Source organism: Equus caballus, chromosome 20 (assembly GCF_041296265.1).
Source record: "Equus caballus isolate H_3958 breed thoroughbred chromosome 20, TB-T2T, whole genome shotgun sequence".
NCBI lineage: Eukaryota > Metazoa > Chordata > Mammalia > Perissodactyla > Equidae > Equus > Equus caballus.
The window spans coordinates 3,743,924-3,771,556 of NC_091703.1; the positions used below are offsets into that span (position 1 = coordinate 3,743,924).

Here is a 27,633-nt window from a genome sequence, read left to right on the forward strand (position 1 = left end):
CGTAGTTTCAATTTGCATTTCCCTGATGATTAGTGATGTTGAACATCTTTTCATGTGTTGATTGGCCATCTGTATATCTTCTTTGGAAAAATGTCTGTTCATCTCCTCTGCCCACTTTTTGATCAGGTTGTTTGCTTTCTTATTGTTCATTTGTGTGAGCTCTTTATACAATATGGAGATTAACCTCTTATCAGATATATGATTTGCAAATATTTTCTCCCAGTCGGTGGTTGTCTCTTTGTTTTGATCCTAGTTTCTTTTGTGTTGCAGGAGCTCTTTAGTCTGATGAATTCCCACTTGTTTATTTTTTCTTTTGTTTCCCTTGTCTGAGAGGACATGGTATTTGAAAAGATCCTTTTTAGTTTGATGTCAAAGAGCGTACTACCAATATTATCTTCCAGGAGTTTTATAGTTACAGGGCTTATCTTCAAGTCCTTGATCCATTTTGAGTTTATTTTTGTGTATGGTGTGAGATAGCGGTCTACCTTCATTCTTTTGCATGTGGCTGTTCAGTTTTCCCAACACCATTTATTGAAGAGACTATCTTTTCTCCATTGTATGTTCTTGGCACCTTTGTCGAAGATTAGCTCTCCATGGATGTGTGGTTTTATTTCTGGGCTTTCAGTTCGGTTCCATTGATCTGTGTGCCTGTTTTTGTACCAGTACCACGCTGTTTTGGTCAGTATGGCTTTGTAGTACGTTTTGGAGTCAGGGATTGTGATGCCTCCAGCTTTGTTCTTTTTTCTCAGGATTGCCTTAGCAATTTGGGGTCTTTGATTGCCCCATATGAATTTTAGGATTCTTTGCTCTATTTCCATGAAGAAGGTCATTGGGATTCTGATAGGGATTGCACTGAATCTGTAGATTGCTTTGGGGAGTATGGACATTTTAACTATGTTTATTCTTCCCATCCATGAGCAAGGAATCTCTCTCTATCTCTTTAAGTCATTATCAATTTCTCTCAGTAATGTCTTATAGTTTTCTTTGTATAAGTCCTTCACCTCCTTGGTTAAATTTATTCCTAGGTACTTTATTTTTTCAGTTGCGATTGCAAATGGAATTATATTCTTGAGTTCTCTTTCTGTAAGTTCATTATTGAAGTATAGAAGAGCAACTGATTTTTGTAAGTTGACTCTGTACCCTGCAACCTTACTGTAGTTGTTAATTATTTCTATTAGTTTTCCAATGGATTTTTGGGGGTTTTCTATATATAAGATCATGTCATCTGCAAACAGCGAGTTTCATTTCTTCACTCCCTATTTGGATTCCTTTTATTCCTTTTTCTTGCCTAATTGCTCTTCCCAAACCTCCAGTACTATGTTGAATAAGAGTGGTGATAGTGGGCATCCTTATCTCATTCCTGTTCTCACGGAGATGGCGCTCAGTTTTTGCCCATTGAGTATGGTGTTGGCTGTGGGTTTGTCGTCTATGGCCTTTATTATGTTGAGGTAATTTCCTTCTATCCCCACTTTGTTCAGAGTTTTTTTTTTTTTTTTATCATAAATGGCTGTTAGATCTTGTCAAATGCTTTCTCTGCATCTACTGAGATGATCATGTGGTTTTTATTCCTCAGTTTGTTGATATGGTATATCACGTTGATTGATTTGTGGATGTTGAAGCATCCCTGTGTCCCTGGTATGAATCCCACTCGATCACGATGTATGATCCTTTTGATGAATTGCTGTATTCGGGTTGCCAAAATTTTGTTGAGAATTTTTGCATCTATGTTCATCAGTGATACTGGCCTGTAGTTCTCTTTTTTCATGCTGTCCTTGTCAGGCTTTGGTATCAGAGTGATGGTGGCCTCGTAGAATGTGTTAGCAAGTATTCCATCCTCCCTAATTTTTTGGAATAGCTTGCAAAGGATAGGTATTAAATACTCTCTGAAAGTTTGGTAGAATTCCCCAGAGAAGCCGTCTGGTCCTGGGGTTTTATTCTTTGGGATGGTTTTGATTGCTGTTTCCATCCCTTTCCTTGTGATTGGTCTGTTCAGATTGTCTGCTTCTTCTTGACTCAGCTTTGGGAGGTTGTAAGAGTCTACGAATTTATCCATTTCCTCTAGGTTATCCATTTTGTTGGGCTATAGTTTTTCATAGTATTCTCTTATAATCCGTCGTATTTCTGTGGTGTCTGTTGTTATTTCTCCCTTTTCATTTCTGATTTTGTTTATCTGAGCTTTCTCTCTTTTTTTCTTTGTAAGTCTGGCTAGGGGTTTGTCAATTTTACTTATCTTCTCAAAGAACCAGCTCTTTGTTTCATTGATCCTTTCTACTGCCTTTTTTGTTTCAATAGCATTTATTTCTGCCCTGACTTTTATCATTTCTCTCCTGCTGACTTTGGGCTTTGTTTGTTCTTCTTTTTCTAATTCAGTTAGGTATAATTTGAGATTGCTTATTTGGGATTTTTCTTGTTTTAAGGTATGCCTGGGAAAAGTTTTATTTTTATTCTGAATTTAATTATTATGCTTGCTGGAAAAAATCAGCAACCCTTTAATTTCATTTTCAAATAGTCATAAAAGTCATCAGAAGAAAAGTGAAAACTGAAAATTTGATGCTTAGATCAAACGGAGCTCCTACTACCACTTACAGCAGGAGGGGGAAGGGAGATCCTGGATTAAGTTTCATAACCTCCAGATTATTAATTTCTGCAAATTATTTGTTTCTCCCTTGGGGGGAAGGGGAGAAAAAAGCATATGTGTAGTCCCTTGGCTGCCGGTCCCTCTGAGCAGAGTCAGAAGCTGCAGGAAGGATTCACATCACATTTTACATTCTCACAGGCAGCGAAAAAGGATATCAGGGACATCGATGCGAGGAGAAAGATGGCCACATCATAGGACAACAGCATCTATTTTTGGTGTTTTGCAGACTTGAGCTCTTTTGTCTGATGAATGTGCTATATGATAAACACAGGTGCTAGCGCAAAACCTGCTGAGGCCCCTCCTCTCCACCTGTGGGCAGCATCCTGCAGGAGTCACTGCCCATCACTGGACTCCAAGCACATATGTGCCCAAGACACAAAAACCCATCCCAGCCCCATTCTTGAAATCTGAGATCATTACTGTACTTTAAAAGATAATTGACAAACAACGGCAGGAGTCAAAGAGCAGGTCAGCTGTAACTTATCCTATTCATAAATCAGAATAGCAATTTTCAAAATCCTGGGAAGACTCGCTGGTGACACCACCAGGGAAACTGACCTTGACTCTTTAAAAGTAGAGCACTTGGAGGGGTACAGTGATGTCTGGGCTCAGGAAGCTTTAGCTGATCAACTGTGCAATGACGAGAGATGCCCCCTCCCCATATTCAAGGTCCATTTCTTCGTTAATCCCAGTTCCCCTCCTTCCTTTCACCTTCTCTCCACCCCTCATATTGGAGTATATCACTCTGTCCAAAGGGACGAACTGTGTTTGCTAAGCTTTGGGTTATAATTAACCAACCGACCCTAATTCTTCACACAACCTGTATTTAGTATTCAAAAACACAAGTAACCCTCTTTCATTGTGAATGTTTCAGGTGTTTTCTTCCCATGGAAAATGAAATACAACAGACAAAAGTCCTGTCTTTCAATCTCTGCTTCTCTATAAAGCACTCTTTCCCTACCTTATTAAATATTGCCTGCTGAAGGGTTTTCAGGCATAAGACCCACGTCTACTTTGACAGTCTCTCTCACTCACGGACAGAGCAACTTCATTCCCTAACTAAAACAACGTTGAATTTAAAGACACGTCTATACAATTTAAAAGATAGATATTCAAATTTTTGAGAAATTAATATCTTATTTTCTCATGTTATTTGTGATGATAAAATTACAAATAATTTATTCCATTCTATTTTCTTACATTAGGCCATCAAAACTAAGGTCACTGGGGCAGAAGTCATATTATTTTTAAATTATATGGAAGTATTAATTATAAGTAACAAATTTACTTATCAATAAACTCTTCCTTCCCACAGCTCTATAAATAGTTCTTCCTTTTCAGTAAGCTTAAAGTAAATTCCTTAAAATGAGTTATTTTTGCTTACTGATGATGGGTATGACAAATAATTTTATTTGGAGCAAAACGTGTTCTGATTCAAAGAGAAATGGTTCTTCCAAAGTGGCTAAAAGCTGATTCACAACATAAGAGTTTGCCTTTTACAGGAAGATATGATGATATGAAATGTCAGATCTCCAACATTTTTGAGGTGGGGGTGTGAGAGATTCTTTCTAAATGACACATAGCTCTCTGGCTTCTTATTCAACTTGAAACTAGAATCCCCCCTTTAAGATCAGATACATTCTGAAGAAAGGCGCCACAGTGCAATAGGGTCAGAATTCTTTTCTCAGCAATGCCTGACACCATCTCATGTTTTAACAAGAGTAGCCTGGGTATGACTTTTTGTAAAGGTATAGCTTAACTCAGGCACCACTGGAGAATCTGTAATAGAATTAAAGACACTTAGAACAGTAGGGATACTGGCCAGCTCTCTGGTTTTATATTATCTTTTTTTCTTTTTGAGGAAGATTAGCCCTGAGCTAACATCTGCTGCCAATCCTCCTCTTTCTGCTGAGGAAGACTGGCCCAGAGCTAACATCCATGCCCATCTTCCTCTACTTTATATGTGGGACACCTGCCCCAGCATGGCTTGCCAAGCGGTGCCATGTCTGCACCCGGGATCCGAACTGGCGACTCCAGGCTGCCGAAGCAGAACATGTGAACTTAACCACTCCGCCACCAGGCCGGCCCCCACTCTGGTTTTATAGATGAGGAGACTGAGGCAGAGCAAAGCTAAGAAAACACACTGAGCTGGTAGCAAAGTGGGACTAGATCATTATAGTGCCTTCCACTCTTTCACCCAAAATTTTGATTAAAAATACTGTTTGCCCACTCAAGAGGTAAATGTACTGAACCCTTTCCTAACAACACTGATCTAGGCTATGTTTTATAAGTTCACTGTAGGAGTGGAAGAGTAGTTAGGAAAGTACAGAAAGGAGCACTAAAAAGGGTAACACTTGATATTACTGAATCTTTTTCCTTAGGGAAGAAGACAAAAACACCTGTGAGAGAAGGCACAATGAAGACAAGCACCTGTGTGTGCCTTCTCTGCCCCTCCTGGTCCCCTAGCCATGGTGGTATTAACAGCACTGTCAATCAGGGTAGCATCCACCTGTAGTGAACTCGGGGGAGTGACGGCCTTAAGAGTTTCCAAAGGTAAGTTTCTGCAGGTTTCCAGGCTGACGCCTTTAAGCCGTAAGCACTTATGGTCTTAGAGCTCAAGAACACAATTGCAGGGGCTGGCCTTGTGGCCTCATGGTTAAGTTTGGCGTGCTCCAATTCGGTGACCCGGTTTTGGTTCTGGGCATGGACCTACACCACTTGTCAGAGGCCATATTGTGGTGGTGACCCACAAACAACATAGAGGAAGATTGGCACAGATGTTAGCTCAGGGTGAATCTTCCTCAAGCAAAAAGAGGAAGATTGGCAACAGATGTTAGCTTAGGGCAAATCTTCCTCAGTGGAAAAAAAAAAAAGAACACAATTGCAGATAACCACACAGCCTCATTGCCCTTCTGGTGACCCTGGGGGAAATTACTTCTCTACGAAAGACAATTTCTTCTCTGTGACAACTCTGCCCCAGTCTATGCTAAGAAGAGACACGATCAGCTGTGCTGACGTACTGCTGCTGGTTTTTGTGTTCCAGATCTCTATTCACGGAGGATTTCCTAAAAGAGTTGGATCGGAGCCCACATATGAAAAGACAAATTGAAATGTTAAAGAAAACGTTTGTCTGAGTTATGGCCGCAGCAGTATATTTCAGTTGAGAAAGCTGAAATCTTTCCTAAGCATGACAAGGAGAATGCATGTGTGGTGTGTAATGAGTTCCTCCCTTGATGACTCGGGAATGACAGAGCTGGCGAACAGGCAGGGCACGCAGGGAAACTGTGAGCAGGTACAGAGTCCTGTTTACTTTCTTCTCTCTCTCCTTCCCTCCATCCATCCCTCTCTTCCTCAGGGAGAGCAGGTGTTTTAACTGATAGTTTGTAAAGATTCTTAAGGCCGGCAGTCGCTGCCTGAGTTCACCTTTCTTCTCTCCGCTTCCACCCTAACTTGATAATACAACATATCCAAACATGTCTTGTCATACCAAAAAGGAGTCTGCAGCTCAAGTATTTGGGAACTTTCATTCAAAAACTTTTTTAAAAGTTGCTTCTGTATATGACTTTTTCTGGATGGGGTGGAAGTCCATTAAAAACTGTTTTGTATAAACAAGAAATAGAACCCTCCTCCCCACACCCAGTAAGGCAGTGGGCAGGATGCCGGCCAGTCTCCAACGGCGTGTCTGTTGGCACCTCTGAGCCGTGTTCTGCCCCGGCAGGGAGGAGCACGGGGACGCTAAAGCTTCTCCTGAGCATCACCCTGCTATTAAAGTGGTCCGAGACTGCATTTTCAAGGACCAAGAGAGGTTCACTCTGAGCTTCCTGTAAAATGAGTTTAAGAATGTGGTCCTCCCACACAAGAGATAGGTTTCTGAGTGTTGGTGGCTCCATAAATCACAGTATTAGTCACCTATCATTTGTCTATCACAGTGACAGGTAGTGTAGAAGGTACAACAGCAAGACAAGACATAGTTCTCGACTCTAACAAGTTAACACTTTTGCTAAGGGGACAAGATCAACACTGATGATACAATCAGCCAACAACACAAGGTTGTCTACAAGGATTAAATGGTGCTCTGACGGCTCGAAGGACAAGAGAACCATCAAAAGGAGAACGAACATTCCAGGGAGTAGGATCAGCCTGAGCAAAGGCACAGAAGATTCCAGGAGGCGGCACTGCTGAGGGGTGAAGGGACTGCCCTGCCTGGTACAGAGCATACGAGTGTTAATAGGGAAATTGGATTTTAGAGCGCTCTGAAGGCGGGGCAAGGTAGTGCAGGCTCCATGGGTAGGCAATTGGGAAACTTGGCAGGTAACTGGGCAAGAATGTGCCCGTGAAGAAGGAAGGTCACTACAGTAGTTCAAGATGGTCTGCTGAAGGAAGAGGACTGAGGCAGCGAGACCAGCCAGAAACTCAGGAAATCAAAGGAACACCCAGAAAGGAAGAGGGGAGGTATAAGGGCAGAAGAAAAATACCTGCCTCATGGTGTTATTAAAAAGAGTCAAGGAGAAAATGCACAAGGAGTGCTTAGCGTAGTGCCTAGTGTATAATATGTGCTCAGTAAATGCTCTTGACTACAGCTATAGTTGTTGTTATTATTTCCATGTGTGAGAAGAGAAATAAACAAATAGAAAGTAAATAGATAACACAGAGCCCCTGCCTGCGTGGAGCTTGCTTCGTGGATTAATATCAGGGCCATCTGAGTATGAGGGGCATTCTGGTGTTTGAGGGGAATTGATTACACATTCATTCTACCTAAAAGTATCTTTAAAACTGGATTATTAAATGGCTTTGATATTAAAGCACTTAATGATAATACTCATGGTTAAAATGCATGGTTAAAAAGCCCATGCAGAAGTTTTCTACATCAATAGCTCAATGACTTTTGATCACAAGATGCTAGTTCTATAGACAATTATTAAATACCACTGAAAGGCAAAGTGATGAATATTTAAATTCCATTCAACTAATAAGGACTGATAGCTTACTATGTGTCTGGCAAGGCACTGAGGATATAAATGGAACAAAACACCTTCCCTATACTTAAAGAGCTGAAAATAGTGTGGCGGAAAGAGACACAGAAACCAGCAATTAGAACACAGGTGCACAAACCCTTAAGAGAAACATTTAGGAAGCATCTTGGAATTGAGATTTTTTGCCTTCTAGAAGGACAATGTGACACATGTAGCACCCACAGGTGAACATCTGCCCTAGTCTGTCTGGGACAGTCCTCATTTATACTTGCCCTGGTGTTACATCTGGCCAGTGCCTTCTTTTTTACTCTGAAAAGTTGGATGGTGAATATGTGGTTACTGTATCCTGTCTTTCTTAATACCCCCAGCAATGTCCGGGTAGCATCCCATAATCAAACATATTCATGTTTCCTCAGCAAAATTAAAATTTCTTCAGCCAAAACAAGTGTGAAATTATGAATATTCACACTAAATGACATAAAGACAGATTGTAAATAGTCTTATGTCAAATCAGGCCAGATTTTGCTACCAGATGGGTTAAGAGAAAAATTTGGATTTTTCTAAAGCTTTCTGGATTGTGGAATCTTGGGTAATGGACTGTGGATGGCATAGGGTGGTAAGTGCCACCTGAGATGAGGCGCCAGTGTTACAGAAGAACGGAAGGAACACCTCGCTCAAGGTGGAGGGAGCTTCCCAAAGGAAGTCCTAGTAGACTCGAGACCTGAGCAAGGAGAAGTGAGCTCAAGGAGAGTTCAGGAATCGGGTGGGCGGTGAGGCAGGAAGGCCCTTGGAGCAGCAGGGTACATCTGGAGGGCGTTAAGCTAGAGGAACATGGTCAGATTTGTGCTTTTAACAAAAGTGTTCTGGCAGCTTTGCAGTTGATGACTTTGAGGAGGGGCCGGGGCAGGAATACAAGTAAGAGGCCAGGATGGCCACCTTGGAGGGGGCGTTGCATTCAAGGGATGTTCATGAGACAGAATCAGAGGCTTAGGCATTGATGAGAGGTGGGAGGCCGTGAGGGAAAGTGTGAAGTCCAGGGAAATAGCCAGGTTTTTCTGCTTACTTGTTCTAACTTGAGGCCCTGTGAAAAATATTTGTCTCTTTCTTCATGCTTTTCTTTATTTTAACTGATGAGAACTCTGAGGTCTATGACTACCATGCTTCTTTTATTTTCTTTTCATTTTAAGGCAGTATATGCTCATCAGTGAACATTTGGAAATACAGAACACTAGGGGGAAAGCCCCCTTTTAGGTCCCTCATCAAAACACAATCAATGTTAACATTTGTGCTGGGATGAGGCCTAGCAATCAAGAGATGTCTGAAGAATGTGGCTGAATGATGATTTCTTGCCAACTTTTTCTTACCTGTATATAGGTTTTTCTTACATAGTTGTGATCATAGTTTGTTTATTTTTTAATATGGTTTTTTTTCACTCAGCATTTTATCTTAAACATTTTTCTTAGTTATTCCATGGTCTGAATAAATGCAATTGTTAATGATTTCATTGCATTACATCACTTTGAAGTATCACGCACAATTATCTCTTATGATTGGACAATGTGCTGTCCACAGATCTCTAAGGCCTAAAGGATAACTTTAAAGGCAAACTCTCATGCCGATATTTAAGGGAAGGTGAGGAAGTGTTTGGCATCTCTTTCTGGTTCCTAGCTTATAACTTTTCCAATTCTCTTGCTGTCAACTGAACTGGGCATGGAAACATTTATAACCAGTAGTTTGTGGATAACAGAGTAGTATTTTAGCAGTTAAGTGAATCTCAAGTTTCAGTACCTCTCGAATGTTGTTTACCCAAAATTTCAATATTATTATTGGTTGGGAACAGAAGGAATTAAAATTACATCTCCACTATGCCCAGCAGAACCACGTCTCTGCTAACCATACTTCTTATGTGACTTTAAGAAAGCAAAACCAAGTCATAAGGTTTCAAGGTCAAAACATGGGCTGAAAAGATTGTGATTTTTAAAAATATCTATCTTTCCAGGGCTGGCCCCAGTGGCCTAGTGGTTAAGTTTGGCATGCTCCACTTTGGTGGCCCAGGTTCAGTTCCTGGGCATGGACCCTCACTACTCATCTGTCAGTGGCCATGCTGTGGTGGCAGCTCACACACAAAAAGAGGAAGACTGACACAGATGTTAGCTCAGGGCAAATCTTCCTCAGCAAAAAAAAAAAAAAAAAAAAAAAATGTCTACCCATCTACCTGTTTATTACTTAAAAATACTTCTACATCTCATAGAAGGGAGAGAAAAGGTTTTAAGGATAGACTGAACAGCCTTGTAGTTGAGAGAAGTAATGAGAGGGTAACTTTCTCAAAGGCTCTGCTCCAGAGCCCACTTACCTTGTCCAGGGGTGAGACATTGGATGGATGTGGGCTTCATCTCCCCCAGGGAAGCCCTTGCACAGACCGACCACACAAAGCTCTGGGTAGAAAACCTCTGCTGGGCCTCCCGTCCTTCCCCATGCACCTCACTCTTCCTCAGAGACACGTGGTATTAGCACCCAGATTTGGAACTCAGAACGTGCACTCCCACAGGAAAACAATTTTATATATGGTAATTAGGTGTAGTTAAAATATTTTTATTAGTATTTTAGATGTGTTATTGGGAAAATAGGCTTTTGATGGGTGGGGCTGGGGCTCTAATGTCATTTAAAACATACTTTCTGAGAGAAAAATGTTTTCGAGTATCAACTCTGTTATTGCACTAAAGACTTCACAAAACAGGCTGTGCCCTGATTACTTACACAAGTAATTAAAGTTCCTTGAACATTTTCTAGAATAAGTTAAGGTACAAATAAATGAAATAAGAATAAACAAACAAATACACACTCATCCAATTTTAATGGCATAGAGAGGAAACATCCAGAAGCACCAAGTGGGAAAGGAGCCCATCCACACCCTCCTAAGGCTTGGAGGGCCATAAAGAGCAAGCCCATTTGTTCACTATACACAGAAAGTGTGCAGAGAAAGTGTGTGAAACAAAATGTGGCATCTTTATATATCTCATAGGTGGGAAGGGAAACAACTAGAAGGCTGTAAATCTGTAGATGCTGGAAATGTCACTTACTTGAGAGGAGAGCATTCCCAGCAAACTGAGAGGCATGTTCAGAGAACCGAAAGGCAGAGGAAGAAGGAAGCAGAGTCTGAGAAGTCAGAACCACTCTGGGGGCATTGTCAAAACAGTGGCAGCAACAAGGACAAACAGGCCACAGGAGGTGAGTCTAAATCTGAACTGCTCAGGGATAAATAAGTAATTGTGCAATGGAGTATGATATTAATGATAACAGAGTTTAGGTATAAACGAGGTATCGGGGAGAAAGTCCCGTTACATCAGATAAGTGGTTGACAAAATCGTTTAGCTCTTGGGAAAAGCAGGTTTGGTTTTCCCTCAAATTATGCCTATTATAAACTGTTTGGTAGAATATTCCTTTTAAATTAAAATATAGTAGTCTACTCTAAGAATTCCAAGGGCACATTAAAGAAAGGACAGTGACTGCCAGGTGGGCCTTTTGGGCCTTCATAACACTCCTTTGAGCTCCCGAGAATGAGCACTGTTACCTGAAAAAGCAAAAAGCTACCACAGTCACATCTTACTATGCTGCACCTCACAGCTTTGATTTTCTTTTCTTTTCTTTTTTTAAGATTTTATTTTTCCTTTTTCTCCCAAAGCCCCCCAGTACATAGTTATGTATTCTAGTTGTGGGTCCTTCCAGCTGTGGCATGTGGGATGCCACCTCAGCATGGCCTGATGAGTGGTGCCATGTCTGCGCCCAGGATTCAAAACCCTGGGCTGCTGAAGTGGAGCACGTGAACTCAACCACTCGGCCACGGGTGGAAAAATCAGGCCAGCTCCTGATTTTTCTTTTAAATGTAAACCAGAAGCACCGCTCAAGAAGACTTTTTACGTGGTAAGTAAAATGTGTGCCAGTCACACACTAAAAGGACAAAGAGCCACTGTCAGGTGATATGGGGATGTGCTCCAGCTGGGCCACCACTTCTCCCATTTCTAGGCAATTCTTCAGAACCACGGAGGGAGAGCACGGCCATCTGAACAATCCCGTCTAATGTCCTGTGAATGGTCCACAGTGCCTCAACTCTGCTGGCGGGCAGGACAGGTTTATGTCCTCTGAACACATCACCAGTTTCTGCTGCTGGGTTTATAGTTTCAGGCCATTAAGTGGGTGCAAACACACCTACTGCAACAAAGCAGAGCTGTCCTGAGAAGAGGCCGGGGCAGAGCTTCACAGAATCACGGGCCAGCCGGCACCTTCAGTGCCGCAGGCGTCCCTGAAGGCCAAGGAGCAGAAGCAAAGTTATCAGGTCACCTGGAACACAAGATCCTGGAGGAAAGCAAGGGAGGCTTCATGGGGAAGCACAGCCTGGAAACTGGCTTGGCCACTGCCACACAGCATGACCTCAGGCAAGTCACTCAGCGTCTTGGTGCCCTAGTTTCCCCATCTGAAATGACGATGGAGAAGAATGCTCACCAGGCAGCTTAAGAAGTGACAATGAGGCTCTGTGCTGGAGAAATCACGGAGATGCAAGGCAGCAGACAGATGTCACACCTTCAAAATGGCGGCAAAGGCCAACACATCTACAAGGTGATTTGCAGCCTATCCCCCTAGAACTGAGGAGAAGCTATGATGTTTTTAGCTCATCTTCACAGGAGCAGACAGAAGTGGACAAACGATGTTGGCCAAGGCCTTGACTCCTCTCTGTTTCTGGGGCAAGCACTTGAGTCTTTGAGCTGCCCTGGGACAGCTTTAGACACTGCTTACATCAGAGAACACAGGGAAAAAGAGGAATTGATTAGACATTCACACTGTAATAGAATTTAGAACTGGGGCTGAGAGTTATGTTTCAAAACCAGAATTTGAAGTTCTCGGGGAAGGAAAATGTCACTTCTCTCAAGGAAACTGATCTTTCTGTTGTAAACCTGCCCGGCTCTACTTGGGGGAAGCACCCAAGAATGAAGAGTTTGCACCTCAAGCAACAGCGTTTGGCTTAACTGCAGTCCTATTTCCGGAAATAGTCAATAAAAATTACCTATGTATACAAAATGATAACATAAAACCTCAACCTGTACAAGCTCACTTGATGTAAATGTCTTCAGACCTTAAAACATTGTTTTTATATTGCCTAAATCCCTGGAGTCTGAGCCCACGCCGCGGCCGGGGGCTCCCCAGAATCACTGCGTGTCGACACTGTCCTGCAGAAGTCAGGCTGCTCATGTCCACCACGCCTGTCAAGTTGGTTTTGTCTCTAAACGCTTGGCTTTATATTCCCGCCCTCCACCAGACAGGGAAAAACATTTGTAAACGTGCATATTCCTGAGAAGCTTAACACATTAAGCTTAACCACAGCTGTGGCTGAGAACACAGCAGATATATTCATCAACGTGGTAAAGAAAATCAATCAAACTCATTGATCAGAGAGGCCTAAAACAGCTAGCTGATTCCTGATTTTCCTTTCCATGTATATCTGCGGCACTCATTCATCATCAAACACTCAGTGGCCACATGCTCTGTACCCAGCAGGGAATAAACAGGTCATGGTGTCAGATCCGACAGAGCTTCAGCCTGTCCGAGAACTACGTAGGGGCAGTGCAAGATGGGACTTCACCACATCCAAACACCTGTCTGCAAAGACAGGGCAATGTAAACCTTGGAAGTTCTCCTTGGATGTGGCCCACTTTGACCTGGAGCTTCTTAAAGATGGGGTTGTGGGAACCAAGGCTGTCTGGGCACAAAATCTTGATTTCTAAATTTCTACCATAAATTTAACTTTAACCTGTAGATGATCTTTAGAAGCTGCCATGTTCAATGTGCAAGTCCTATGAACCTCCTCTGTCGAGGGGCGAAAGATCTCCAAGTTCTTTTGGGCAGGGAAAGGCATCATGCTTTCCAGAGGACCCATGTGAGTCTGTGGAGGGCTTAACTCCAGATTTGTGAAGGACCTGACTACAAACCATCAGATTATACAAATAAAAGTTTAAATCACTCAAAATGAGCATTTAGAAAATAAATAAGCCTATAAAAGAAGACTTGAGCCAAGTGAAAACTTGGTTCTGGAGAAGAAAGGGGCTAGACTTGCTCTTTAGTTTCATTCTCTCAGCATGGATGCCTGCAAAGGAATGACGATTCCCTAAATCATACGAAAAGTGTCATATTCTGACCATTTTTCCCCTGGGGAGAATCAGCTTTCATCTGATTCTCAAAGAGCATAATGGGACAAGGTTAGGGACAAAGTTAGGGACAACTGAGCTGTCTGCATCACTCTGACTGAAGACGAAGCGTGCAGCTGCCCCCAACTATAGACACCCTGCCCGGCTTAAGGCTACCTGTCTCAGGGGCCTGCGAAGAGTCTGGAACTCCCAGAGGCCATTACTCAACTGGTTTGAGGATGAGCCCTGGAAAACTATATTTTTAACAGCTTTCTGTGTGATAACAATGCACCAGGCTTAAGAACCATGGACTAGGGTGGCCACCCTTAACAAAATATGTCCGAAAATCTGCTTACTGCCTGAGTAAAAACGGATCTTTGGCCATTTCTCTAAGAACCCAGGGGGAACTCATACATCAATAACAGTTCTGACCTTTACAATCAAAATGAAGCATACCAGTGGGAAATAAATCAAGAAATCCATTTTGTCACTGTTTGCACTGAACCTGTAGTATACAAAGCCTGCAACTTTTAGGCTATTCCTCTGCAATTTTCACACATTAAATCTAGGTAATTTTTTTTGATTCACCTTTCTTATCTCTGTGCTGTCAGTCCGTCTTCATCTCTGAGATTCCTGGCCACCTATCCACCCCTGTCCCGACCCTTTAAGTGACTTGGGAAATTTGTGGAAAGTCATCTGTTTAGTCAGATTCTGTGTAGTATGGACCAAAGTCTCTGATGACCACATGAATGAGTTGGGTGGAGCGACAGTTAATAATCAATGCCACTGTAAGCACTCAGGGCTGACATGATGTGTTAGTCAACAGGTGTCTGCTGGGTGGCTTTGCAGGATAGTCATCTGCAGAATATGCCCTGCAGACCTGGTCCAATCCCTCACTGAGCATATACTAACACTTGGCATGTTTCCTCTGCTTACACTTCCACGACTATGACCTACGCTTCAATCCTCTTGAACAACTAGAAACACACTCTAGGATCAAGAGAGAGAAAACTCCAGGAGACCAAACGTTTGGAGCTTCACAGAAGATATGGAAGATGTTGATTAATTCAGTCAGATTAATCCAGACTCCTTGTTTGAGGAGTTTTCTTTGATAATACTCACATTAATTTACACTAATATGGTATCTTTGATCATAAGATATCAACATGTTTTGCAAATGTTAATTTAACTTCCCAGTACTTTTGTGCAGGTTAGCATAATCATCCTTCATTTAGAAGACAGGGAAACTGAGGTGATGTATAAAGTTGAAGATGTAGATAGCTAAACATACAACTTTCAAATGCTGCAGTCTATCTTAATTCCTAATTATCTGACTGAAGTGTTTTTCTGTGTCTCCTTCAGATGAATAAACTCATTGCCAATGGTTTACATAAATAATAATAACTGCAAAAAACACCTTCCTAACCTATTGTCTACAGTGAGAGTTGGGGAGCAAAAATCTCACTCATACAGATAGAAGATGTAGAAGAAATAATGACTTATCAACTCATGTTTACAAACAAATACACACTAGTTTTAAGTCTATGATGCAGACCACAAAGTATAAAGGTACCAGAAATGAAATTCAGCTGCCTGGACAAGTTGTAAAGATGGAGGAAGGAAGAAAAAAAAGAGGTTGAATATTGAAAAACAAAACAAAAAGAGTAACAACATGAAAAATGCAGAAAAAGAAAGGACAGTATTTCCAGTAAGCAGTGGGTTCTCTAGTTGGGATTTCAACAGAGGTTAGTAGAAGAATATAAATATTATTTAGCTGGGGGAGGGCTGAGGAGAGAGTGATCTGAATCAGAAAGACTGGCAAGTGTACACCGACATATGGGGACAATGGAGCAGATGTTAAAGTTGTTTCTGCTGTAGAAAGCTAGAAAGAAATGGCCATTGTATCTACGTTTATCCAAAAGCAGTAAAACTGTAAACACAAGATTACAAAGAACCAAGCCATCGATGTAAGACTGATAAATCAGAAGAAATGTGGCCAGGGTGGATGCTCCAAATGGCTATGCAACCAACTTTCTTTGCTATTTTGCCAGACAAATCCAAATGACAGGAGGTTAAGCGCTAGCATTTTCATAAATATGTTAAAGAAAACCATGACTGAAACAATTCACTTAGCCACCGCTCTCCTTACGGGATGTAACGTCTGCTTTTACTGTTGGACTCCAGTGTGTGCTAAGCTATCTTTTCACTTCCTTTCTGGGATCAGTTGGTGGTTGCTCAGCACCATATGTGATGGTTGGGCAAAAGCCCTCGCCACTCCCGGACGCCCACCGCCACCCACACTAGGATCGGTGCTTGGGTGTTGTTTGTTCAGGGTCTCCTCCCTGTGGCTGTGCTGCCTCCCACCTCCCTCCTTCACCAGCTGGAAGAGGAGACAATACATTGGTGTCAACAGCCATCCCCCTTTTAGGGCAAGTGGGAGGTGCTGATTCATGAAGAGAAGATTTCATACCAGCAATAGAAAAACAGGCTTTAGATCCACGGACTTCCCGGCCACACACGTGCACGCTCACTACATTTTACAGATGGCCCAAATTGAGGGGCTTCTCTCTTCTCTCAGTATGGCAGTACACAGCTCAAGGATCTCAAAGGAAAATTAGCAGCATTTCCTCTTTTCTCTTTCCTATTCAACTGATCCATGGATCCATTAGAATTCTTATTTTTCACAACCTCACTATAAGTTAACATTTTTAGCAAGAGAGCCACATTCAATCAGGCCACTTCTCTTGGGAAACGTAATATTAAAGAAAACTATATTTTAGATACCTGTTTTAGAAGGTATATCCAAAGCCTATTCTGCTGTATTTAACTGGACTGAATTTTTCACCAAAACAGGTGCACAAGGAGGAAGACATTGCAAGCTTTACTAGGAAAATCTTCTCTCTAAGTCCGACACTTATTTCAGAAATTAAAAAAATACTGTTCTAGGGGCTGGCCTGGTGGCGTAATGGTTGAGTTCACGAGCTCTGCTTTGGCAGCCTAGGGTTCGCAGGTTCGGATCCCAGGCGTGGACCTAGCACCGCTCATCAAGCCACAGTGTGCCAGCATCCCACGTGAAACAGAGGAAGATTGGCACAGACGTTAGCTCAGGAACAATCTTCCTCAAGCAAAAAAAAAAAGTTCCAAATGACTATCACTTATCTTAAACAATCATATATTTAAATTTTAGTCTGCATTAAAAAAAAAAAAAATGAAGATTCTAAGTGAGGAAAGGACGCGATAATGTGCCATCAAGTTTTTGGTAGACTTTGGCTCCTCAATAAAAATACCAGTCATTCAGCTATTCACTGATCTATACTTCTTACTTTTTAGTTCAGAAAGTTTTGGAGATGGGATAGCAGGGGAGTATGTGTGATGGATAAAGCCAAAGGAGCAATTAAGTGTCTCTTATGCCATATAATACTTTTCACCACAAATATGGTCTTAGAGTAGGTAAAAGAAAGATGTTAGTTGCCAGTAGTGCATTTCTTACTAACAGCTCAAAGTTGAAAATACTTCCATTTGGCAGGTGTACTTTCTTCACACAGAAGCAACCTAGGGTGCCTTTTGCATATGTGATATTATTGGTACAGTCCTTCCAAGACTTCAAAGACAACATGAGCTTTCTCACATGGGGAGTGCACAACAGCGTACCCACAACACACCACGTGGATGCTGAAGGCACCCTGCTCTAGAGTGAGGCTGTAATATCCCCCTGACCACCTCTTCCTATAGAGAGGCACCAGGAAACAGCTCTGGTAGGTTGAGCTTGTTTGAGTTGGTTGCAATAGATTAAAAAGAAAGTTGCAGAGAGAGGAATGAGGAAACAATCAGAACCCATTAAAAACAATTTCAGAGAAGATGAAGAAAAAAAGAAGGGACCATCAGCAAAAACATGAGATGATAAGAGAAGGGCAGAAAATGAAAGAACTAGTGAAAAATGGATATATAGAGGCAAGGGGATAGAAACGGAATATGAATTTTGTTTAAAAGTTGGATGTACAGATGTAATCTGTGAATGAACTCAGTTCTTATCGTGACACAGCATCTCAAATAGAAAGAAAAAGAGGAGAATATATTTTTATACTTTTTTTCTATTTAGAATTTAATTATAGTTTATTGCTTGGTTTGAGTAATTTTGGTTATACCAGAGCTGGTTGGAGAGCATGAGAATGATTCTTTGATGTGGCATACATGCATTCATTAATTTATCCCCTACTATGTGCCAGATACTATCCAAGGCCATCAGATGTCATTCCTGCCCCCAAGGTCCCAGATGGAAACAACATGGGACAAGCGCTTCAAGAGAGGTCAGTGCTGACCTTGCCTGAGGGAACAGGAGAAAGCTTCAGCAAGGGCTGACATTTCTGCAGGGCCTTGAAACTGACAATTCATCAGTTTCTTCAATATGCCCACTGAGATTGGTGGAAAAATACTCATTGTTACGTTACAGTGGAAAAAACAGATGTAGGGAGAAGTTAGGAGCTTTGAGAAGATTTATGAAAATCTGAGGGTTGGGAATAAAAAGTGTTGGGAATTTAAAATATCTTTTAAATTTATAATGCAGCCAGTAGGACATATTCAAATTATCACTATACTTTCTTTTAAATTTTATAATTTCAATAAGGGAATACAGCAGTCTCTAATCTTCTAAAATTAAAACTAATTCAGAAACAAATATTTATCTTCAACATCTTACTAACTTGCCTTAGAGAAAACTTGACATATTCCCAGAAGTTCAACAAGTGGTTTAGATGATCATGTTATGCAAATTTTCTCTGCTGACCTATTTTCCAAAAATAATAGAAACAACCTGAATTTAAAATGTACAGTGTCTTTCTAATACCACCTATACATAGAATTAATTTCATTCCCAACAAAAGCCTTGCAAAACAGGAAAACATTTCATTATAAAGTTGAAGAATATGTAAAAAAAAAAAGAGCATATTTAGATTTATCTTCTTGGAATGACTCTTAAGGACCTACATTCATGAGATAAACAAATCTCTCTTATGGAAAGTAAGGTCCTCCCTATTCTTGACTTTCCATTTTAATCACTAAAACAGCTGTGAACTGTTTAAAAAATTAGTCTCTAACATAAAACTTGTTTAACTAACTTAAGGGAACAGGTGAGGGGACACTCTTCCAGAATTTGAAGCAGTCAGAGGTCAGACGACATGTATCAAGATAGGATAGTGGTCTCAGAAAGAACAGTGGCTACCTGAAGCTTAAGGATGGCATGTGGCTGGTTTTAACACTCATGACAGCAAGAAAAGAGAAGGGAAGAAAAGATAAGATAAAAATAAAGACAGACAAATACAGGAAGGTACAAATATAAGAAGAAAAAAGAAGATAAGAAAAAAGGAGGAGGGGCATCTGAATTGCTGCAAAGAGAGGCCGGAGGTGTGGCAGCAGGGAACAGAGGATGTTCTGTAGGACAAATAGAAGGGCTGGGAAGGACAGTCTGAGGTGATGAGCCTTGTTTCTCATTATTCCCCTGCTGAGCCCACCCTCTCCCCATGACAGGGTCCCTGCCCTATGTCTCTGTAGGGGCCCGTGGTTCATTCCCAGGGCACTTCCTGCCCCAACCTGGAACCTGCTCTCTCTCTCTTTTAAAACATGAATCTTTCCAAAACCCCGCTCTAAAACTCCCTTTCTTTAGGAAGCCTGTTCTTGCCCCTTTGCCTGGTGTTCCCTCAGACTTAAGTATGATTTGTCCCCATTTACAGTTGCCCAAATGCATGTTAGTGCTGTTTTGAGAGTGTACACTATGAAACTTTAAACTGACAATAACTAGTGTCTTCCATTTCTTTTTCTCCTTAGAGTGGTAAATACTGTGCTTTATAAACAATAGAAAACACTGTGATCCAGCAATGGTTCTAAGAGATTAATTCATTATTCTCTGCCAATAGAATACCCTACAGTCCAGGAATCCTTGAACCTCCAAAAGGAACACAGCTCTGTCAACACCTTGATTTTAGACCAGAGAAATTCAATTCAGACTTCTGATCTCCAGAAGTGTAAGATAATAAATTTGCATAGTTTTAAGCCACTAAAGTTTGTGATAATTTGTTAAAGCAGCAATGGAAAACCAACAAAGATTTTAGATTGTAAAAGTGACATCCAGCTGGCTCTAAGAAGCAAGTACAAAAAGACAGGTTTTTGCAGGAAGATTTCTGAGGGAGGAGTGAAGGGTGTGGTTGGCAGACAAATCTGCATGTGAATGATGGCCTAATGTCTTCTTTGGTGGCTCCTCTCTAGCCTGTTAGGGCTGCTTAAGCTCTAGGGGCAGCCACAGGACCTGCTGGACCTCAGGACCTGTCAGAGCCTCTGGGAACAAACAGTTTAGGCAGAAGCAGAAGAGTCAGAAGCTCAACTCATGATCTTGCACCATGATCATCATTTTCACTGTCGGATCAAGAAGTACAGAGCTGGTAGTGCTAAGCAGCAAATAACTTTTTCTGCCTTAAGTTGTAAGGTACAAAACTAAATAAATACTTAAATAAAAGAAAATCTCAGGAGTTGAAGAGCTCAAAGTATCTTTTCAGATATCTTTTGATAACTTATGATTTCACAGGAGTAGAGGATGATGATGATAATAACCAATGATAATGAGAGTAATAAAAATGATAATATGCCACGAAAAGTACCTTATACTTATACAAGCCCTTTCACTTTTAAGAAGTCTAAAATGCTTTGCAACCTGACTCCCAGGACACATCAATCTGAAATTTGGTCTCTGCTAACCTCTGAAATTCAGTTTGGATTTGAGTCTGGATTGAGAGGTAGTAATCACCTGCCAGTTCAGGTAAACTCTTTGGTAATTAGGCCTTTAAATCTTTAAGGAGCCTTCAAAGCAGGGGTAGGAGACACTTCACTCTGGCCCTATGGCTCCTGGATACAAATGCTTAATTTGTGAATTCTGTGACTACTTAACCCACTTTTTCAAAACATGTTTCTGAGATTTACCTCCTGGATCTCAACTTGCCGGGCTTTGTGATCAGCTCCCTGTTCCTGTTCTTCTCTTTCCCTTGCCCCCACAAATGCTCTCTTTCTGAGTGCTCATCTCAGGGCTTCAACTCTCATCTCTTGCACATCTAATGCTAAACCTGACCTCTTTCCTCTCTGCCAAACCTCCAGCTCCAACTCCTGCTTGCTATTGCCGCATGGATGCCCTCAAGCCACTGTGAATGTAACAGAACTCCTCAACACCTCCCTCTGAAAACCGCGTCCTCTTCCTAGATCTCTGATGTGAGTTACGGCCTTATTACCTCCCCACTACCCTTCTCTTTTCAGCCTCTACTCCAGGGAGTCATCCTTACTTCCTGCCCATCTTCCACGAGTCACTATCCAATCTGATCCCTAATCCTGTGGTCACCATCTCTGCAGTGTCCTGGCATCTGTCTTGTTTTTCTAGCCTCCACTGTGATGGTTCAGTTAGCTCCTTGTTATACCTGCCCTTTCTGTCCCAATAGCTTCCTAGCTGCTCCCTCTCATTTGTCTAAGAGTTACTGTCGAATAAGGACTTTATCTTATCCATCTTTACATTTCTCACTGTGCTACGGGGACTTACTTCCATGGTAGGAATTCAATAAATATTCTTTTTGAATTGAATCTCTATGACCTCAATTATATAACAATATTGTATTTTATATATACTGATGTATTTCTGAAAAGCTGAACATAAGAATTATATTTTAAATGTACATGATGAATGTACTATTTAAAGGATTCCTGTGATGAATCCTAAAAATTGGGGAATCTTTTAGTATCTACATACCTACCCATTTCTTAGTTTAGATATTCTTGTGCCAGGTTTTCGTGAAGCAGTGCACATCTGACTTATCCAGGAAACTGACAGACTTATCACAGTATTATAAAATGTACAAACTGGATTTTGCTAACAAGGACAGTGCTCATTCTGAACAGCAGCCGAATGGAACTAAGTATTTACTGGCAGTCTAAGCACATTAAGTGTAATTGTCTAGGAGGAAGATCAGAGCTACTGAGCTAGGAAGTAAGACCACCAGCTGTGGCTATCAACTTAGAGGTTTCTCACAAAAGCAGTCAAACGAGCTCTCAACTTTGCTAATAAATGTAACAGTGAATGAAGAAACCAGGCAGCCAGGAGTGTAGGGAGTGAGGCAAGAGGAGACCTCTAGAGTAAGATAAAGATAGAGAGGACCCAAAATAGATATATATGGACTAAATTTTGGTAGGCTCAGAACATTTGGTATCCACAAGTGAACATATGCAAGGGGAAAAAAATCAAACTTGGTAAGGAATAATTAACCTTATTCAGAGCATAAAGCAGAATAGGGTAGAGGAAGGAAACCATAGGTGGTATTATCTATGAAATCTCCATGAATGAAGATTTTTGAATTACAATTATTTTAGAAGATAAATTGGCTTGATAGAAAAGAAATAGCATTGTTGATTTGTTTAAAAAAAAACCAAACCAAACAGCAAATAGGGATTTCTAAAATTCCGGAATATAGAGCTCACTGGCTAGAGATGAGAATGAAAAGGGCGTAGGTGATCCCATCAGCAATGGATGGGATCTACACCTTGAGTGACCTGCATCAGAGCTAGTCTAGGCAGAAGCTGAGCTCAGGGACTCATTGTTCTTCCCAGGGAAAGCAGTTGTAGAGGCTAAAACAAAGTTCCAAGATGTTGAAATTTATTTTGTAGATGTCAAGAAGTCAATACCATGAATATAAATAAGGGTAGTCATTAGCTGGACAGCTTTTTTGGAGAAAAGGTACAGATTTTACAGGAATTCCCTATTGATGCAAGGAATGAAAGCATCTACGTTAAGGATACCAGAGAGTTTTCAGGATAAATACAAAAATATTTTTAAATAAGGGAAAGTATATAGTAATATACATTCATAAAGATTTTGAATCTTTAATGACATCATCCTAATCTGGATCTAATCATAAGAACCTTCAAGGAAAAACAGGAGGAAGTTGGAGGCATTAAAGCCAGTACACAATTACAATTTCATTAGATATGAAATACTCTTGAGGAGGACAGCAACCGACGAAAGCACACAGGCTTAAGGAGGAATGTTATATGCCCCTGGGGGGGTTTGTATGGGATCCTATGAAGTATGGAAAACATACAGTGGAATATTTGAGAGTCAACTGAAGGGACTGAAACTTGAAGCTCTCTTGGTTAAGTTCAAGGAAGGAAAAAGGGCAGGAAAGGCCAATGTGATTAAGGAAGGATATAAGGACTAGTATGAGGAGTCTAAGAGGGAGCTTAAAACATATAAACAGCGATTTAGAGATATAAACTATTTATAAAATACAAGTAGTAAGAAGTTCAGAGAATAATTACAAAAGAGGAAGCATTATGATGAGGCATTAGTGATAGCATTCTGCTTCATTGTAGTCTGTTATAGTTATTAAAGCAGAGAATGCTAGGATATGAAAACTGGAAGAGACCTTACAGAACAAATAGTCTAGCCTCTCCTTTTACAGCTCCAGGAATGCAGAAAGGGACTCACCCTTAATTTGCTCTCTCTGCATCTTCTTCTACCCTGCTGCCACCAGTCAAAACAAGGAACAAAGAAAAGCAGGAGTGGAGGGGCAGGATTAGAGCCTTGGAGGTTAGAAGGATCAAGACAGGGAGAGATCAACTAGCTTCTAACAGAGCTGGAGAAGATGAAGGGATGGAGTATGGAGGATCTAATTTCCTGCTACGGGAGGGGAAGTGTGAGGAAGTGGTGAGAACAGCTATGGGACAAAAGGGGACAGTTTCAAGACCCCCAAAACACAGAGATGGAGCTCAGGAAAGCCCTTACTGGTATTTATACAAGTCCTCTGATGACAGGTCAGATTCCTGAGGTCTGGAAAGTGTTACACAGCATTATTCTAAACAGGGCTACGAGATAGAACAAGCAATTATGGCCCATTTAACCTAACATCATTTACAGAAAAATATTAGGAAAAGTTTGTGGAGGGGACAACTCGACAAGCATGCGGTAATTTGATTAGAAACAGGCCACATGTTTTTACTGAAGGAAGGTGTTGTTTTAACTAGCTTATGGGACTTCTTTAAAGTTATTGCTTTCTCAATTCTAGAATTTAACTCATGATTTTTTCTAAGATCTGTAAGAACAGGAATAAACATAAAGTATCTAAGTAAATAAAACAACCGATCACAATTGAGGACGTTAGAAATACAATGGCAAGAAAAGTGAATGTAAAGAAAAATAATGCAGCAGGAAAAAATTAGTTCACATCACCGAGCAGAGTTTAAGTCAAGATATTCTTCATGAAAAATACGTGATTTCAATTTTGTTCTGTAAATGCATTCTCCATGCCATTTCCTAAAGTGCTCTACAGAAAAGAAGAATTTTTTGTTTGTTTCACTGAAAAAAAAAATCTTAGCTTTTTTTTTAAGTGGATTGAATATTTGGTGTGGTTAAAAATTTGGCACATTAAGATGAATACTTCATTAGTCTAACCTTTGTGAACTTTCTAAATTAAAAATTTTCAAACAAAAAGAAGACATCTTTGTGGTTATTTTTAATTAAGTAATAGGTCAACATCAATTTCCTCATATATACACGATATTTCCATACCACTGAATAGCTACTGAATCTTCAGAAAGAGGATCAGAAAGGATGAAAATCAAGATAAAACAAAAATAAAAAAATAAAAACATGTTAATGTTTGCTGGAAGCCTTGATTATATCTTATTAGCTGCTTTTTACTAGTTAATCTGTACAATTCACCAATGATGTCACCCTACTTTTCAAAAGGTACTAGATTTAAAATACTGATCTATACCTCTATATCTACAATCTCCACAAGGGAGAGAAATGCGTCTGTCTTGTTCCTACGGTATTCCCAGGGTCTACAGCGTTTGGTAAATATTTGGTGAAGGAATGAACAAATGCCAATAATGGCATCAATAGTGGGTATTCTACTGTGTGCCAGATACTATTCTAACAAGCATTTTGTATAATTGACTATTAATTCTCCAAGAATTCTTTGAAAGAAGATCTATCATTAATCTCATTTTTAAACATGCAGAAACAGAGGCACTGAGAAGTTAAGTAACTTGTCTAAGATCACACAGCTAGTAATTGGCAGCTTTTGAACTCTGGCAGTCTAGCTGTAGGGCTCACACTTAAGCACAATGCTACTTCTTCTCTGTGAATGAGTGCACGATGCAATGAATCTGTGTGTAAATGTACGCACATATAGAAAACTATATACAAGACAGGAGTTTCAAGAGGCACAGAACTCAAGTATTAATATCACCATCGCCAAATACTGGAATTCAGGGGTAATGGGAAATTTAAAGTCTAATTTCTAGAACCAAGTTTTCCATAGTAGCAAAACTCCTAAAAATTCAAAGGAAACCCAGAGGATTACAGGTAGAGAACCACAAAATGTCACTTTATTCAGTTCTAATTGGATGCCAGAGTCCTTGGCTTAGAACAAAAATTTTCTGTTGGTATAGAAGCAAAATTTAAAGTTTTGTGGTGGCTAAATCAATGAGGATAAAAATGATGGGTGCGTGTGGAAGTATCTCCATAAGGAATCATTGGTGGCTTGTTTTGGGTTAGTGCTGGCCTGTGCCAAGAAAAGAGCCTTTCTTAAGACTAGCCTCTTTCTTACTCAAAAAACAACATAAAGGTCTATTTCTCTTTAGCCTTGCTCTAGGATATTGGTGTTCTGAGAACTGATACATCTTTATTACTTTTTTTTCAAATTTCCTTTATTATTTTTTTTCCATCAGTCATTTTGGAACCATGTGACTCCAAGAAGACCTAGTTTATGCTTGTCTTCAGAGCGCCCCATGTGCTGACAATCTCAGAGGATACTTGACTAACGTGGGTCAGAAGACAAACTTTTATAGAATCTGAGGAAGAACGAAAGGAGCCTCAGGCACTTGCGAGATGGACTTAGACATGGAGAAGGTAAGGACACAGTTTAGACAGGGGGAATTCCGTGTCCACCCTGCACTGAGTGCTGACAAGCGTCAGAGAGGCTCGAGCTTTGCAGGACTCCTGCCAATCGACTCGGGATGTGTGGGCTACTACGGCCCCACACTTAAGCAAAAGCTCGTTACAAGTCAGTCTCCAGTTCTGGTCACCTTTCAACTGCAAGGATTCTACCACCCCTGAGGCAATTCAACATAAAGCTGTCAAGTCAATCCAAGTTTTGGGAAAACTCGTTGTTCTGAGGAATGAGGTTAAAAGTTTAGTCTTACTATACAAGAAAAGCTTGCCCAACAGGATACTAAGTTGAAGTGGAGGAACAGAATTAATGCAGCCTAGAGGCTTAGAAAGATGAATTGCAGTTAAAAATCCAAAATCAAGCAGTAAAGGAAATCCAGGGCAAAAGCTAGATCAGTGAAAAAATAAAGCAAGCATATGAAATAAGACACCACTCTTATGTTCAAACAACTAGTCTAAATAGAGTTGCAGAACAGGTATGATGATGACATTTGAATGAACAAAAGAAATGAGGAGCGATGCAGTGTCACGGCAGGAAAGAGGGGTCGATAGGACTTCAAGAACCATCTTGTTAGTCCAAGGGTCCGCTTCCTGTTCAGCAAGTTCTTTTGTTCTGTGTCCTTATCAATCCCACACCTTGCCTAAATAAGAATGACAGACAAGCCATTCTTAATGACTTCCTAGCTTTTGAAACTATTTTGGTGTTGGAGAGAGAAAAAGCCACATTTAAGTTGTTATAAGGATTGAGGTTTCTGTTGGCTTAGTGATTTTTCCACTCTGAGATGACAATTTTTGTTAGTGAGCATAGAAACTAATTTGCCCATTTATGTGATCTGTGCAATGCTCCAGAAAAATGACCCCCTTGTGGCACCTCTTTAGGACAGGGAAAAAAATGCCAGTGCTGCTAGGGGGCTCCACAGACAGGCATTCCTTGCTGTGTCAGCAGGAGTGTGCTGGTATCTTCCTTCCCCAGAGACAGAGCACATCCTCTCCTTGGCACACCCACTCGCCATTAGCACAGGGAACCATTGTTCACTGTGTGTCAAAGACCCGGCCACACCCTGCGCCAGGACAATGCATTGACTAGCCTAGTCTCCAAGCACTGGTTATTTCCTTTTCTCTTTATTTCCTCCTGTGTGTGAGAGTACATGAAATGAAATTTTTTTCTTTTGTTTGAAACAAGACATTTTAAAGAGTGGTTACTGACGACATATTCACTTTCAATCTCTCTTCACTGGAGTTGTCCTAATCTCTGAAAGGTTATACAAGAGATGGGAATTTGGTTCAAAACACAGGTAAAACAGGTTCAAAAGGATTCTATTTTCATAGTTAATGTATATTTCATTAGGTAACCACTACTTTTGAACATCACTCTCTGAAGATGCTACTTTCTACTCTCTTTAAATATATTTAACATGTTGAGTTTTTGTCACCATAGCAAGGGTGGGCCACATTAAAGTGACAGTACCAAACTAGGAGTTTTTATAAATTTAGGAAAGGAGGATATTATGTTCTAACAAACTGTAGGTCATTTCTTAATACAGGAGCGTCTGTATTTAGAAATTCATCCATTCACTCATCCATCTACCCGTGAATCAATATTTATCAAGCACCTATTTTGTTATGATCTAAGATATTTAAAAAAAGTCCTTATCCTCAAAGAGTTCACAGTTTGATAAAGGGAGAAAGACATGTAAACAAATGAGTATAATAAATTATAATAGGAGTTATAATTATATATAGCATAAAATGTAGATACAAAGGAAGGAGTAGAAATTTCAGTGGTAGTGGTATATGGGCCAGAAAAGGATTTATGGGCAGGCCAGCACTTGAGCTGAGTTTTAAAAAATGTACATGGAGAGTATTTATGGC

At 40.6% G+C, this 27,633-nt stretch overlaps 1 protein-coding gene and 1 long non-coding RNA gene across 2 annotated transcripts in view; one reads left to right on the top strand and one right to left on the bottom strand.

The window, feature by feature from the left end:
* The window catches only part of GMDS (GDP-mannose 4,6-dehydratase), a 656,076-nt gene that overhangs the window by 71,597 nt on the left and 556,846 nt on the right, over nucleotides 1-27,633 (bottom strand). The gene's annotated exons all lie outside the window — the stretch shown is intronic.
* The window catches only part of LOC138919319 (uncharacterized), a 59,028-nt gene that overhangs the window by 15,059 nt on the left and 16,336 nt on the right, over nucleotides 1-27,633 (top strand). The window contains exon 2 of the long non-coding RNA XR_011429437.1: nucleotides 25,542-25,722. This is a non-coding gene — a long non-coding RNA (uncharacterized lncRNA). The remainder of the gene's footprint in view (nucleotides 1-25,541; nucleotides 25,723-27,633) is intronic.